The sequence below is a fragment of the Bufo gargarizans genome, chromosome 6 (assembly GCF_014858855.1).
Source record: "Bufo gargarizans isolate SCDJY-AF-19 chromosome 6, ASM1485885v1, whole genome shotgun sequence".
NCBI classification, from domain to species: Eukaryota; Metazoa; Chordata; class Amphibia; order Anura; family Bufonidae; genus Bufo; species Bufo gargarizans.
The window spans coordinates 316,492,695-316,507,830 of record NC_058085.1 but is presented as its reverse complement, the minus strand read 5'-3'; positions in this window follow the sequence as shown (position 1 = coordinate 316,507,830).

Sequence of the window (15,136 nt, the reverse complement as noted above, 5' to 3'; positions counted from 1 at the left end):
CTGCAAGGCATTAGCTATAGAGGTAGCGAAACTTTTGGCGCCAGATATCAAAGCCTCCTTGGAAGCCACAGTCGCCTCTTGCCTGAAGCAGATCCAAGGCGAGGTTGCCCAGCATACCCTCCAAATACAAGAAGTCAAACAGCGAGTGGGATTAATAGAGGATGAGCTGGAGCGAGCACAATCTTTGCTGAAAGAATCCCTCCAGACGAATCAATACCTGAGGAACAAGTTGGATGACTTGGAAAACCGTTACAGAAGGAACAACCACAGATATGTGCAGTAGATCTCCCTCAAGCCCTGGGACTACCGGGCCCCATGACGGTGGAAAGAGCTCATCGTATTGGTCCGTCAAGAGAGACATCAGCAGTAGATCCCAAACAGAGGCCGAGGGCCACGATTGCAAGATTTTTGAATTATGCAGAAAAGGAATCCCTCATAGCAAAATACAGAAAAACTGGACATGCTGCAAAGATCCGGGGACATAAAATTCTCCTGTTCAGTGACTATTCGGCTGACGTAGCGAAAAAAAGAAGGGCCTTTTCTGAGATTTGTTCCCATTTAGCCTGAGAGAAAATCAAGTTTGCTCTGTTATATCCGGCGACTTTAAGAGTCTTCAGGCAAGATGGAGCCATTGACACCTACCTCACGCCGTCGGACGCAAAGGAAGCGTTGGGAGACAGCAGGGTCGGCCACAGAGCATCTCAAAGAGGCAATCACCATCAAGGCCTGGTGAGGTCCAACCCTCCGAGTCCATCGTCCCTCACCCCGCGACTGAGCCCGAGCCAAGCTTCGAGCCCTACTTGGGACTGATGACTCTTATTTAACATCAAATCTGTCTGACTTTGGATGTGTTGATTGACCCAGCGAGCAGATCATTGTTTAGTTCGGCACCCAAGACGGTTCGTAAGTGTGATGTGTGTAGGCTAAACAAGGAGGGGGGAGGAAAAAAAAAAAGGGGCATTTCATGTTATGTTATATCGTGCTGCTCTGCCCGGGATGCTCGAGACGAGTAATGAAACTTGCCGGAATCTCCAATCATAATGCAGAGGGGCGATGTGCCAGTTAAAAAATAAGGGGCACATGAGGCTTTAGCATGATAAAGGTATTTCTTAATAAGGATGTGTTCCCTTACGTCCTCAACAGCAGCACAGATGGGGGGTTAACTGCCCCTGTGGACTGGTAGGACCGGCGGAATTTTAATGAGCCCAAGAACCAATAAACGATCTTCAGCTCCCTGAAAGGGAGGAGATCACCCCCCAGCCCACCGTGTTTTTTTCTGTCCTCTGGACAGGTGGACTGGCGTGTCGCTCCCTCTTTGGGAGCTGAAGATTGCTTAGGGGTTCTTTTTTCCCTCCTTAAAGCTTAGCTCGCTTTCTATGCATCTCAGTGCCTTTATTTTAGGCCTGATCATGGCGATTTCGGTCTGGGGTACCGTTGGGGAGGGGGGCGTCCCCTCCCCTCTTCTTTCATCATCTGTAGACGGTGCTCCGTTCCTCTGTTACCGCATGTGTGCGGCGCTATGGGCGCCGCCATTTCCCGGAAGTGACGCGCCTTAGGTGCGCTACGTCACTTCCGGTTTTCCGATGCGGTGATGTATAAAACTCACCTTTTCTTAAACTGGCTCCCTAGAATGACATCCTGGACTTAGGATTAGTCTGGGGAGACAATTTTTCGTTTAGGTAGAGCCAGTATAGGCTCTGGTTTTTCTGAGTGCTTGCTTTGGCAGCACATATACAAAAAAAAAAAAAAGGGAGTGGTGCTGATCTCGTTTCAGGAACCCGCCCATTGGGCGGGGTTTCCTCCTTTTAAGCGCCCAGAGCCCATCAGTCAGTGCTCTGGTTGCGTTGCTTTCACAAGTTAGCTCCAGAGCTCTCCTGTGCTTTGTGATATTCCTGCAGTATTGCTTTGCTTGGGTTTTGTACTTCCTCTTCTTTCAGCTCTATTTCTTCTAGTGCTGGTGGGCCCCCTTAAGGTCTGGTTTTCTCCACCTCCTGATGTTGTAGGTGTTATGACCTGTTTTGTTTCTTCCATTACAGACTATGGCTTCCCCTAAGGAGGATCAGCGGAAGGCTGGGGCCAAGAGGAAGCATTTGGCATATTACGAATGTAACACACCCCTAGTTGACAGCTGTCCTTACTCCAGATGTGAGAGTTGTCGCACGGCATCCACGGAACCCACGATGCAGGAGATGTTCCAATGGACCAAGACATACGTGGATGATTCCATCAAGGGAGTAGTTCAGCTACTTAATGAGAGGCTACCAGGTCCCTCTCAGACTCCCATGGAGGTGGTCGCACCGGTCGAAAGACCTACCCCCTGTTCAGTGGGGTCTTCTTCTTCTGAGGAAGAAGAATCTACTTCTTGCTTTTTTCCTCCAGAAAAGACGCAGAAGTTACTCAAGTCCATCAGGTCGGGGGACCAGGATGTTGACATGGGGGAGTCCTCCGATCCCGCCGGTCGGACACAGCGTGTCTTTAGAGCGGATGAGACCCTCCTCTCTGTGATGCGCACAGAGTGGAAGAAGCCTGAGAAGGGTCCAGTGCTTACCAGAAAATTCAGACTCATGTACCCGATGGCTAAACCCTTGGTGGAATCGTGGGGTTCCGTTCCCAAGGTGGACATGGCTATAGCCAAGTTGTCCCGGCGCACTCTAGTCCCTGCAGACGATGGGTCTAGCCTGCAGGACCCCCTAGACCGGAGGGCAGAGTGCACCCTTAGGAGGGGTTACGCGGCGGCCGCCGCCTCCGCATCTACTTCCATTGCGGCCACTGAGGTAGCCACCTATCTACGCTCTAGGCTTAATCAAATCCAGACGGATGTGGACCAGAGCGTATCAAGAGACGACATCCTGGCAGCCTTCAAGTCAGCCAACCTGGCTATGGACTTTTTAGTTGATTCCTCCCAGATGCAGCTAAAGCTGGCCGCCAAAACTATGGCCCTAGTTTCAGCTGCCCGCAGACCACTCTGGCTGAAACCGTGGATTGCGGATAACGCATCCAAGTTTAACCTTTGTGGGCTCCCCTTCGAACCAGATAGGTTATTCGGGTCCGAATTGGACAAAATAATGGAGGGGCTCTCCGATAAAAAAGGGAAGAGCCTCCCCCAGCAGCCCTTTCGGGGACGCCCCAGACAGGAAAAGAAGGGTGGAGGTCGTTCTGGGCAGCAGTCTAGGCGCAGAGATTGGGGGGGGCCATCTCGTAAATATCCGAGACGCCCCCGCAAACCCACCAGGGAGGCAAAACCCTCCTGACTATGGGCCTCCTCGAGGCTCTTGGATAAGCCCTGCTGCCCCTGCAGTGTCTCCTCTAGATTTTCCCGTACCCCTCCCCCAGATTCCCGTGGGGGGCCGTCTTACCCATTTCAAAGACTCTTGGAGCCGGTTGATTGCAGACCCCTGGGTCCAGGACATAGTTTCCGCCGGGTACCGGGTAGATCTTATCTCTCTCCCCCCAGAGAGATTCATCGCCACACGAAGCTTCGGGTCTGCCAAACAGGTGGTCCTAGAATCTTACATTCAGGACTATATTTCCAAGGGAGCCCTGGAGGAGGTACCGGCAGGGAAGAGGGGCCTAGGGATTTATTCACCAGTGTTCCTGGTTCCCAAGAAGACAGGAGATCTCCGGATGATCATCGATTTGAGATTCCTCAATCGATTTATAAGGAAAACAAGGTTTCGCATCGAAACCATAAGGTCAGTCAGCCATATCCTCAATTCTGGGGACGTCATAGCTACTCTGGACCTCAAGGATGGTGAATGGTTATTCTAAGCTGAATGTACCTGCACTCGTCAGATCGCAGAAGATAAGCAGCTTAAGGCTTGGCAAATACCAGCTTGGGCGTACCTTCACATTCCGATCCATTCCGCTTCCCGGAAACTCCTCAGGATCGCGGTCCAGATCTCAGGGGTTTGCAGGCACTTTCAGTTCGCCGTGCTTCCCTTCGGAATCTCTTCTGCCCCCCTCATCTTCACCAAGGTGGTGGTTTCGGTGGTGGCAGCTTTGAGACTCCAAGGACTGACTATTATTCCTTATCTGGACGATTGGCTTTTCATAGCCTCTTCAGTTCCGATCCTTACCCACCATCTTCAGGTCGCAGTCTCCTTTCTCTTCCGCCTAGGCTGGATTATCAACTGGCAGAAGTCGAATGTGAGCCCATCGACTTCAATCCATTACTTAGGATTCGTGGTCGACTCTGTGGAGATGTCCCTCCGGTTGACTCCAGAAAGGAGAGCGCGGATTCAGGACCTGGCAAAGGTCCTTTATGTCCCTCGTCGAGTCTCTATCCGGACTCTCATGAAGATGCTGGGGCTCATGTCAGCGGCTGCGGATGCGGTCCCTTGGGCGTTATGGCACCTCCGTCCTCTTCAGTCGGAGGTCTTACACCTATGGAACGGCAGCCCTGCGGGGCTAGATTCCCTGTGCTCCCTGTCCGGTCAAACCCGAAATTCCCTCAGATGGTGGTTTCAGCTACCAGCAGGGAAGTCTATGACCCAACCAGCTTGGGTCATATTGACTACAGACGCGTCCCTTGTAGGCTGGGGCGCTCACCTGGACGGATCCCCAATTCAGGGATCTTGGTCTCCTCTGGAGCGGCATCTTTCCTCCAATCTTCGCGAGATGCGAGCTATCCGGCTAGCCCTCCTTCACTTTGCGCCTCAGATCCGGGGCAAAGCAGTGAAAGTCCAGTCAGACAATATGACTGCTGTCCTCTATATAAACAAACAGGGAGGCACAAGATCATTGCCCCTTCTGTCAGAGATCGGGGTAATTCTTCGGTGGGCAGAGCTGAACCTTTCCCATCTATCTGCCGTTCATATTCGAGGCTCCCTCAATATGATAGCGGACCGCTTAAGTCGAGGATTACCGACCATGGAGTGGTCTCTGCATCCGGAGATCTTCAGGCAGCTAGTTCACAGATGGGGTATGCCAGAAGTGGATCTCATGGCAACCAGGTTCAACGCCAAGGTGATGAGGTTCTGTTCCCTCTACAGGGAAGACAACCCCCTGGCGATAGATGCTCTGTCAATACCGTGGAGGTTCAGGCTGGCTTACATCTTCCCTCCCTTTTCCATGATACCGAGGGTATTGATGAAAATCCGTCAGGATCAGGCCTCGGTAATAGCCATCATACCGTTTTGGCCCAGAAGATCCTGGTTTACCCAGCTCATTCAGATGAGTCGGGGACAATACTGGAGACTCCCCCCGGAGCAGACCCTGGTGTCGTGGGACACTCACCTCTGCCCAGATCTGCACAGGTTCAACCTGACAGCCTGGAGGTTGATCAGTCCCTTCCCAACATAGAAGGGCTTTCCGAGTCGGTCCTGAGAACTTTGTCGCATTCCCGAGCAGAGTCTACAAAGAAGGCCTACTCCAGGATCATGAGAATCTTCGAGGCATGGTGTGATTCCAGACAGGTGGCGTCTGCAGATCCGCCCCTTCCTGCGATACTTCAATTTCTTCAGGATGGATTAGATAGAGGCCTATCTCCAGCTACCTTGAAGGTACAGGTTTATGCCATCTCGGCCTGTCTCAACAGGCCACATTCTCGGGACCCACTCATCAAACGCTTCCTGAAGGGAGCTGAAAGACTAAAGCCTACTATACTGAAACCTATCCCCCAGTGGGATCTTTCAGTAGTGCTCAGGGGGCTAGCATCTCCCCCCTTCGAGCCCTTGGAGGAGGTAAATTTTAAATTTCTGACTTTAAAGATGGTCTTTCTTCTGGCTATAGCTTCAGCCAAAAGAGTTTCTGAATTGCAGGCTTTTTCCGCAAATCACCCGTACATTATTTTTCTACAGGATAGAGTACTCCTGAAGTTTTTACCTTACTTCAGGCCTAAGGTGCCTACTTTCCAGAACATCAATCAGGTAATATCTTTACCAGTTTTGTTTACAGCCTCCTCCTCTGATACTCCAGCTAGAGACCCGCTGGATATTTCAAGATGCCTCCAGATCTATGTGGATAGATCTAGTGAGTTCAGGAAAGATGAGAATCTTCTTATCCTGTTTGCCGGTAAGTCTAAAGGCCGTAAAGCGTCTAAAGCCACCATTAGTCGCTGGATCAAGGAGGCCATTTTGGAAGCTTTCGTCTCCCAATCCTTAGATCCTCCCGAGTTTGTGAGGGCCCATTCTACTAGGGCGGTCTCCACCTCGGTTGCGGAGAGAAGACTCCTCCCCTTAGAGTTGATCTGTAAGGCGGCCTCCTGGAGCTCTGAGTCAACCTTCATCTCCCATTATAGGATAGATGCTAGGATGGCAGAGTTTTTGGCTTTTGGGCAGACTGTTCTTAGTTCTGCCAGGCATGAGGACCCTCCCTAGGGGATTCTTCTTGCTATCTCCCCATCTGTGCTGCTGTTGAGGACGTAAGGGAATCGTTAATTTCTAACGATAATTTGTTTTCCCTTAGTCCTAACAGCAGCACACAAATATCCCACCCTAAATACATTATGCTTGTTAAAAACACGGTGGGCTGGGGGGTGATCTCCTCCCTTTCACGGAGCTGAAGATCGTTTATTGGTTCTTGGGCTCATTAAAATTCCGCCGGTCCTACCAGTCCACAGGGGCAGTTAACCCCCCATCTGTGCTGCTGTTAGGACTAAGGGAAAACAAATTATCGTTAGAAATTAACGATTATTCTGCTGTTCTAGGTGTCAGCCAGTCTAGACAGAGATGACCAAAAAAAGTGAAGTCCAGAAAGAATGTTGGCTGGTATTATTTAACTCCCACTAGGAGTAAGATGGGGGGGTGTTGGGGGGGAAAGGTTAATGTTGTTGTATTGTTATGTTTTGCTCCGCAGATACTGTGTCCAATTAATAAGGAACCTGATGAATCGTAATTTACTCCCTCCAGGTGGGTCTACTGCCTGGTTCTTGACATTTCCACGTGCTTTTGTCAAATGTTGAAAATAGTGACATGGAATGTCAAGGGGCTGAGAGCCCCTCAAAAACAAGTCTCCATATTGAGACATCTTAGGCGGTTGGATGTAGATGTTGCCCTCCTGCAGGAGACCCACCTGGAGGAACCAGACTTCTGGCGTATGAGACGCATGTGGGTAGGACAGGTCTTGGGGTCCTCGTCCGTAGGAAGAAAAGCTGTGGTTTTAACCCCTATACATAGACGTGTACGGCATAATATTATTGAAAGTCACAGCGATGAGTCTGGGCGTTTACTATCTGTTTGTATCCGATGCAAACCATACCCCTACTTATAAAACATCAAGATGCAGGCAAGATTAGAAGGGCCTTCATAAAATTTCTGCGGAAAAAAAAAATGTCCCAGAATTAGTTACGAAAAACTTTGTCTGACAAAATGGGAGGGTGGGATCCATTTACCGGATATTAGAAGGTATAATCTGGAAGCCCTGACAAGACATATTAAAGACTGGATATGGCATACCTCCTTCTTCTCTAATAGGGCTCTGGAAGCTGAGCTGGTAGCCCCGGAAGATTTGGTGGCCCTGCTGCACTCCAGAATTAGAGACATGCCCCAAGTAGTAAAACGATATACCTTGATAAAAGATACATCAGCTGCTTGGAGAGCAGTCAGGAAAGTGTATAACTTACCTATGTATATCACCCCCTATATGCCCCTGTGGACACTCCCTTCTTTCCAGGCTGGGAGACAATCCTCGCTATTCCATAAATGGAGGGAGAAAGGAATCCATACTTTGAAACACATTCTAACCCCCACGGGATACAAATTGACTCCCTGGAAACAACTTCAGATTCAGTATCAGCTGCCATCATCTCATTTTCTGGCATATGCCCAGGTTAGTTCATATTGCATGGACCAGGCTAAAGTTTTGGGAGACTTGGATAGACTTGACTGGTTTGAGGGTTTGATAGGCCAGGTCAACTCGGCTGGTACATTGTCCAATTTGTATGGTAGACTCCAAAGTACCCACTCTATAGGGTTGGGTAACAAGGTATTTAGACACTGGGAGAGAGAACTCAAGGATGATTTGCTGACCATGAAGCTGAGGGCGGGACTGGAGAGAGTGAGACAGGCTGTGACCTGTGAGGACTGGAGAGAGATGCAATTCAAAATCCTTCATAAGGCGACATATGCCTTTGATCTATCCTACAAGGATGCCCCGGCACATTATATCAGAGCCTGTCCAAAATGTCAGTTACCTAAAGCTAACCTTCTCCATGGTCTCTGGGAGTGCCCGTCTTTATCCCAACTATGGAGTAAAGTAGTAGATCAGATCAAGGAGATATGGAATGTTGGATTGGATCTCTTTCCTCAACAATGTATTTTCCACTATATCCCGACGGACTCGGAGGGGAACTCCTCGCAGGTGATTGGAGTCAAGGGGATACATGTAATGCTATTGTCCACAAAGAAGAGTATTCTGAGACATTGGCTATACCCTTCGGTGCCCACTTTGGAGGAGGTTTTGGGCATAGCAAAACAGATAATGTATACGGAAAGATTAGACACAGAACAGTGTAAGGGTAGAGCCATGAAGAATTTCTTCAATAAATGGAGTAGTTTCATTGTAAAGATACTTCCCCAAGATGAGATAAAGGAGTTGGTAGCCCTGTTCCTAGGCACTCAATGGTATCTCCTGGAAAAAACAAGGGGTACGCTTGGAAGACTAGACAGCGATTGGCCTGAGGGATGAGATAAGTTGTGGATTATGATATTCAGGTTTAGACAATAGGTGACACACATGATTGACCACAAGGAGCTAATTTTGTTAGTTAGGAATATTTGTTGATTTTGGGGGGGGGTATTTAGCGCACAAAAAATAAAAAACAAATTGAGAAAATGACTACGTATTATTTCCGATGTCTTGTCTATCAAGTAATTCGTAAATATGGAAATGTAATAGATTTTTGACAGGATGTAATTTATTGTATCTACTGATATGAGACATATATTTTGTTTGATGGGACATGTCAAGCCGTGTACAATATTGTCATTTTCTGCCAATAAAACTTGTTTAAAAAAAATATATAAACAATAAATAAATAAACATATTACATAGCGCTGCGTCCGAAAATTCCAAACTATTAAATTATTAAAAAATATCTCCTATGTGGTGAGCGCCGTAACGGAAATAAATAAATAAAAACCATGCGATTCGCCATTTTTTTGTCACCTTGTCACCCCCAAAAAAATAGGATAGGACTGTTCTATTATGGGCCGAACGTTTCATAAAATGTGAAATGCACACAGCTTTTTTTTTTTTTTTTTTTGGCGCGGTCTTGTGTATCACAATACTTTTTTATGGTGGCGAATAAAAATTTTGGTATCGAAACCACCCTACGCCGATCTGATTGGCGTAGTGTTGTCACGATACCAAAATTTTGATTTGGCGACTAAAATTTTTTAGTTCAGGAGCCAAGGGCTACTAGGTATTTTTTTCTTGTCTGGAGCACTGGGGAGTGTGAAATTGTTCTCAAGACCTCCGCAGAAAGCCCTCTAGCTTCTAGTAGGGGCCTGTCAATCTGCAGGCTGTCAGATTGAGTTTCCTGAGATCTAGGCAGGGGCCTGTGTCCTGATACACAAGGTCCTGCGTTAGGGGAAGTCTCCAATATGTGCCCCGACTCATCTTTATGAGCTGGGTGAACCAAGTCCTCTTCGGCCAGAATGGTATTATTGCAATGGCCGGGGTCTGGTCTTGTTTGATTTTTGTCAATACCCTTGGTATCATGAAAAGTGGAAGAAATATGTACGGCAGCCTGAACCTCCATGGAATGGACAGAGCGTCTATCGCCAGAGGGTTGTCCTCCTTGTAAAGGGAGCAAAACTTGTCAACCGGGTCGCCATCAAGTCGATCTCTGGAGTGCTCCAACGTAGAGTGATCAGGGAGAAGATGTCTCTGGTTCAGTGACCATTCGCCTGGAACTGGTAGACCCCGACTGAGTCGATCTGCAACTATGTTGAGCTCTCCCCTGATGTGAACTGCAGAGAGGTGGGATAGACTGAGCTCTGCCCAAGAGAGGATAAGGCTCCATTCACACGTCCGCAATGTGTTTTGCGGATACACAGAGCCACAAAACACGGAAAGTGGCAATGTGCGTTCCGCATTTTGCTGGCACTAATAGAATATGCCTGTTCTTGTCCGCAATTGCGGACAAGAATAGGACATGTTCTATTTTTTTGCGGGCACGGATGCGGAAGTGTGGATCCGCAATGTGGATGCGGACAGCACATTCCGGCCCCATTGAAAATTAATGGGTCCGCACCCGTTCCGCAAAATTGCGGAACGGATGCGGATCCATTTTGCGGACGTGTGAATGGATAGACCAACTTCCTGGAGAAGAGGTCGAGATCTCGTACCTACCTATCTGTTGATATAAGCGACCACAGTCGTGCTGTCCGAACGGACTAACACCGCCTTCCCGCGGATGAGAGGAGCAAAATAATAAAGAGCTAGACGTACGGTTCTTAGTTCTCTCATATTGGACGAGAGAAGCCTCTCCTGTGGAGTCCAAATACCCTGTATTGGACTGTCTTCCAGATGGGCTCCCCAACCTAGAAGGGAGGCGTCTGTGGTCAACGTGATCCAACGAGGTTGAATCAAGGACATCCCATCTGATAGGTTCCTCCACCATTTGAGTGAGGACCGGACTTTGACAGACAGGGAGTGAGTCTTGTCCAACCCCTTGGAGTTGTGGTTCCAGACTGCTAACACTTCTTCTTGAAGTGGACGGAGGTGCCAAAGGGCCCAAGGAACTGCTTCTGCAGATGCTGACATGTGGCCCAACATCTTCATAAGTGTTCTGATGGACACTCGACGAGGTGCCATGAGAAACTTGAGCGGCTCTTATGACTCGATCTTTCCTCTCTGGGGGGGGGGGGGGGGAGAGAGAGTCATTGCTTGAGAATCTACTATAAACCCCAGGAATAGCCTGGACGTGGAAGGCAGGATCTGGGACTTTTCCCAGTTTATCAACCAGCCTAACCGCGGGAGAGTCTGAAGAGCCAGATGAAGATGGGTTTGAAGAACGTCTAGAGACACGGCTTTTAAAAGCCAGTCATCTAGATATGGCACGATTTCTAGCCCTTGAAGCCTGAGCTTGGCAAAAACCGGAGCCACAACCTTGGTAAAGGTGTGGGGAGCGGAAGAGATGCCAAAGGGTAGAACAGCAAACTGGTAATGCTTTACCACACCCTTTATGGAGACCGCAACTCTTAGGAACTTTCGGTGAGTTGGATGAATAGGGACATGAAGATAAGTGTCCTTTAGATCTATGGTGACCATAAGGTCTCTGGGATTTAGCATATTGATTAGGGAGCGGATGGTCTCCATTCTGAAGCGCTTCTTCCTTATGAAGCGCTTTAGGTAGTGCAGATCTATTATCGGTAGCTCTATTGTGCGCCAGTCTCCGGAAAGCTTTGGGACTAGAAATATGGGGGAATACACCCCTCGCCCTCGTTCGTGGGAGGGAACCTGCTCTAGGGCTCTTTTGTGAAGGTAAAGGAGGACCGCATCCTCCAGGATCTTTTGTTTGATTTGGGGTAGAGGCCGGGTTAGCACAAATTTCTCCTGAGGGGGAGACACGAAATCTATCGTGTAGCCGGACAGAATTTCTTAAACGACCTCCGACCGGAGGAACACTTGGAAGTTGTGCATCGCACGGAGGGTCTGGAGGGGAAGGTAAGCGGGAGTCATAGGTCCGCCTTGCGATCTCTGCCACGACCGCGTCTGGAGGACCTCTGACGTCTTTGGGCTCTAGAGGCCCTGGGGTCTTGTGTTTCTGTACCTGCTGCGGCCGCGAAAGGACTGTTGAGGGAGATTTTTCCCTTTTTTGTCTGCCAAGCTCTCCATGAGCTTGTCCAGCTCAGAGCCAAATAGCCTTCCTGGCTCATAGGGCAGGCCGCATAAGTTAAACTTGGAGGAGTTATCAGCAACCCAAGGTCGCAACCAGAGGGGTCTACAGCTGGCAGAGGAACGCGCCATACTTTTCGCAGCCAGCTTTAAATGCTGCGCAGAGGCGTCGCATAGAAAATCTGCTCCTAACAGGAGGGTCTTAAACTGATCCAGAATGTCCGTTCTGGCCACTCCGGTCTCCAGGTCAGGCTGAATTCTTAGGATGCGGGAATGTACAAAGTCCATGGTCTCAGAGGAGGCAACAGCAACTGACGCGGAAGCTGCCGCAGCGGCGTAATTGTGCCTTAGGGTGCATTCGACCCTCCGATCTAACGGGTCCTGGAGATTACTACCGTCATCTGACGGTACTAGGGTCCTTTTAGACAATTTGGAAATCGCCATGTCAACCTTCGGAGGCGGTACCCAAAGGTCGGACTCCGACTCTTGGAGGGGGAACATAAGTTTAAACCTCTTGTTGAGAACTGGACCCTTTTCCGGATGCTTCCATTCGGTAAGCATGAATCGCTTAAAAGGAAACCTGTCACCAGGATTTTGCGCATAGAGCTGGGGACATGGGCTGCTAGATGGCCACTAGCACATCTGCAGTACCCAGGTCCCATAGCTCTCTGCGCTTTTATTGTGTTAAAAAAACGTTTTGATTGATATGCAAATGACCCGATATGAGTCCTGTAGCCGGAGATGAGTCACGCGAAAAGGAGCCCAGCACCGCCCCGCGTCGTCCTCCTTGCTGGCTGACGTCACAGCTGGAGCGCCAAAATCTCGTGATGCGCTCCAGCTCTGTGACGTCAGCCAAGGAGGAGATTTGGAGGACGCGGGGCAGTGCTGGGCTCCTTTCCGCTTGACTCATCTCCGGCTACAGGACTCATATCAGGTCATTTGCATATCAAAACTTTTTTTAACACAATAAAAGCGCAGAGAGCTATGGGACCTGGGTACTGCAGATGTGCTAGCAGCCATCTAGCAGCCAATGTCCTCAGCTCTATGCAAAAAATCATGGTGACAGGTTTCCTTTAAGGTTTTCGTCCACTTTGAAGGTTCTTAACCCCCTAGAGGTGGACGACGGAGCTTCCCCTTGCTCAACATCACGATCCCTTGACTGGATGGAGCGTAAAAGCCTTTGGTTTTTCGCGGCTGGAAACGGGAACAGTGATTCCACATCGTCCGAGGAAGAATGGTCCTCCACGGAGATAGCATCTTCCAGCATAGGCATCGGACCCAGAGAAGATACTCTTGCTCTCTTGGAGGCGAGGGCGCTCTTAATTTCGGAAATTGAATTTCCCATAAAGTCCTTCATCCACCCAAACATGTCGCTTACAGTGGGTTGCGACTGAGGAGAACGACATAACGGACACCAATTGTACTCATAGGAGTCCAGCATGGGCATCTCGCAAGAAGCGCAGACTAGATGTCTCTGCTTGTGGGAGGCTTTCCCGCGCTGATCACCGTTAGGGGGCGCCATCTAGAAAGGAAACTTTAAAGTTTAGTAGCAGCCACAGAACTGTAGCCTTCGCTCTCTGCTCAGAAAGAGGAAGTACTCCTCTTGTTGTGGGCTTATATAGGTGGACTAGCTCCACCTCTGACCTTAGCTCAGCCCGTCCCCGGATAGCTCCGCCTCAACCTAAATCTTTTCCTGAACGCCTAGGAATATTAGTTTAAATAACATATATATATTAAATATATCTTAAATCCTGTAGCCCCCAGGGCTCATATTACAGAAATACACCTGTGTTTAAAGACCAAAAAAAAACGGCACGAGAAACGGAAGTTGTCAATGACACACTTCCTGTTGGGCAGTGCAGAGGGATGCCGGCGCTCCACGCCAGGCTTGCAAGCGGGACAGACTACAGTTACCTCTGATGCAGCGCAGCGGATCACGGAGCAGCGATCCAGTAGGCTGAAGGGACCGAGGACGACTGGGTCAGGAGCTAGAACCACCATATTAAGTAGTAGGAAAATATCTATCAGAAAAACATTTTTTTTACGGTAACAGGCCGCAGCCTGACCCGTCCTACTGTCCACAGGGAGAGAAAAAAAAGCACTGGATTATGGCAGACTGCCCTTTATAGGGGTGTTTTTTTTTTTTTACAAATTAATGCTTGGTAGGAAATGTATTATCAAAAAATTCCACCTGTCCTACTAGTTTCACAGGGGAGAACTCCCCACTTGTGCTGCTGGTTAGGACATAAGGGAAAGTGGCATTATCAGTGATTAATAGCATTCTCTGTAACAGCGCATTTACACACGTCGACTATGCAGGCAATGATTGCAACAGAACCGTTCCTGATAACTGGCTGACAGGAGGTGCATTTACATGCGACACTTCCCACTGTATGGAGATAAGGGATCACTACTGCAACCACTCATCCTCAAAGATTGTTTCTGGGAAAATCACCATTTACGCAGCACAATCTGCTGCCCAGAAATGATGATTTTGGTGTCTGAATAAACTATTATTGCACGTGAAACAAGCACCAATAATCTGCTCGATAATAGTCCCATGTGAAAGGTACCTTATAGGAGTTCTCCAGGCAATTCACAATGCCCTGTGAAAGAAAGATTGTCCCCTGCTCCATCAGTGTCACCATCCCCGCTACAGGCTCACGTCAGCCCCAACCGGATGAGCGAGAATGGGTCAGAAGAGCCTGCTCAAGTGGCACGGCCACATACAGGGTAAGAGGAATGAACCCCTCTGATCAAACCCAGGCTGACTGAGCACACTTACAGGCACTCTGCCCCAAGATGTGTTAGCAAGGTTATTCAGGAAATGGAGAGGCAACCCCCCCCCCCCCCCCCAAATATCCAAGTCCCAGCCTGAAGCCTTGAAAGTCGGAATTTGGCCTACCGGTAATTGGTTTTCCAGGAGTCTCACATGACAGCACCACAGGGAGACAACCTCTATGCGATGCTGTCATGGAAGACGTCCTGGAAAGCCTTATACAGGGGTGTGGAAATGTGCGCAGTCATCGCCGCTCCACTGCTCCGGTAAACAAAGCCATCTCAGCCCTGCTACTTGCCCGCAGCAGGGCTAAGCTACTGAACAATCTACCTGCCCGGGTAGGCAGCATACAGCATTTTTTGGGTCCGGCCAAAATCTGCATATTCACAGGGTAGCACCCAGACCCAGATCTCTTGCAGGCAGTGTGAAGAACTAGAGACAGGAAGAACACTGAATAGCAGAGATGGGAGGGACCTTTTAACTTCCATTTCCTTTCCCATGAAGGTCAAAGGGGGAAACATCCTATCGTGGTGCTGAATAAAAATTTATAAATATATATATATATATATATATATA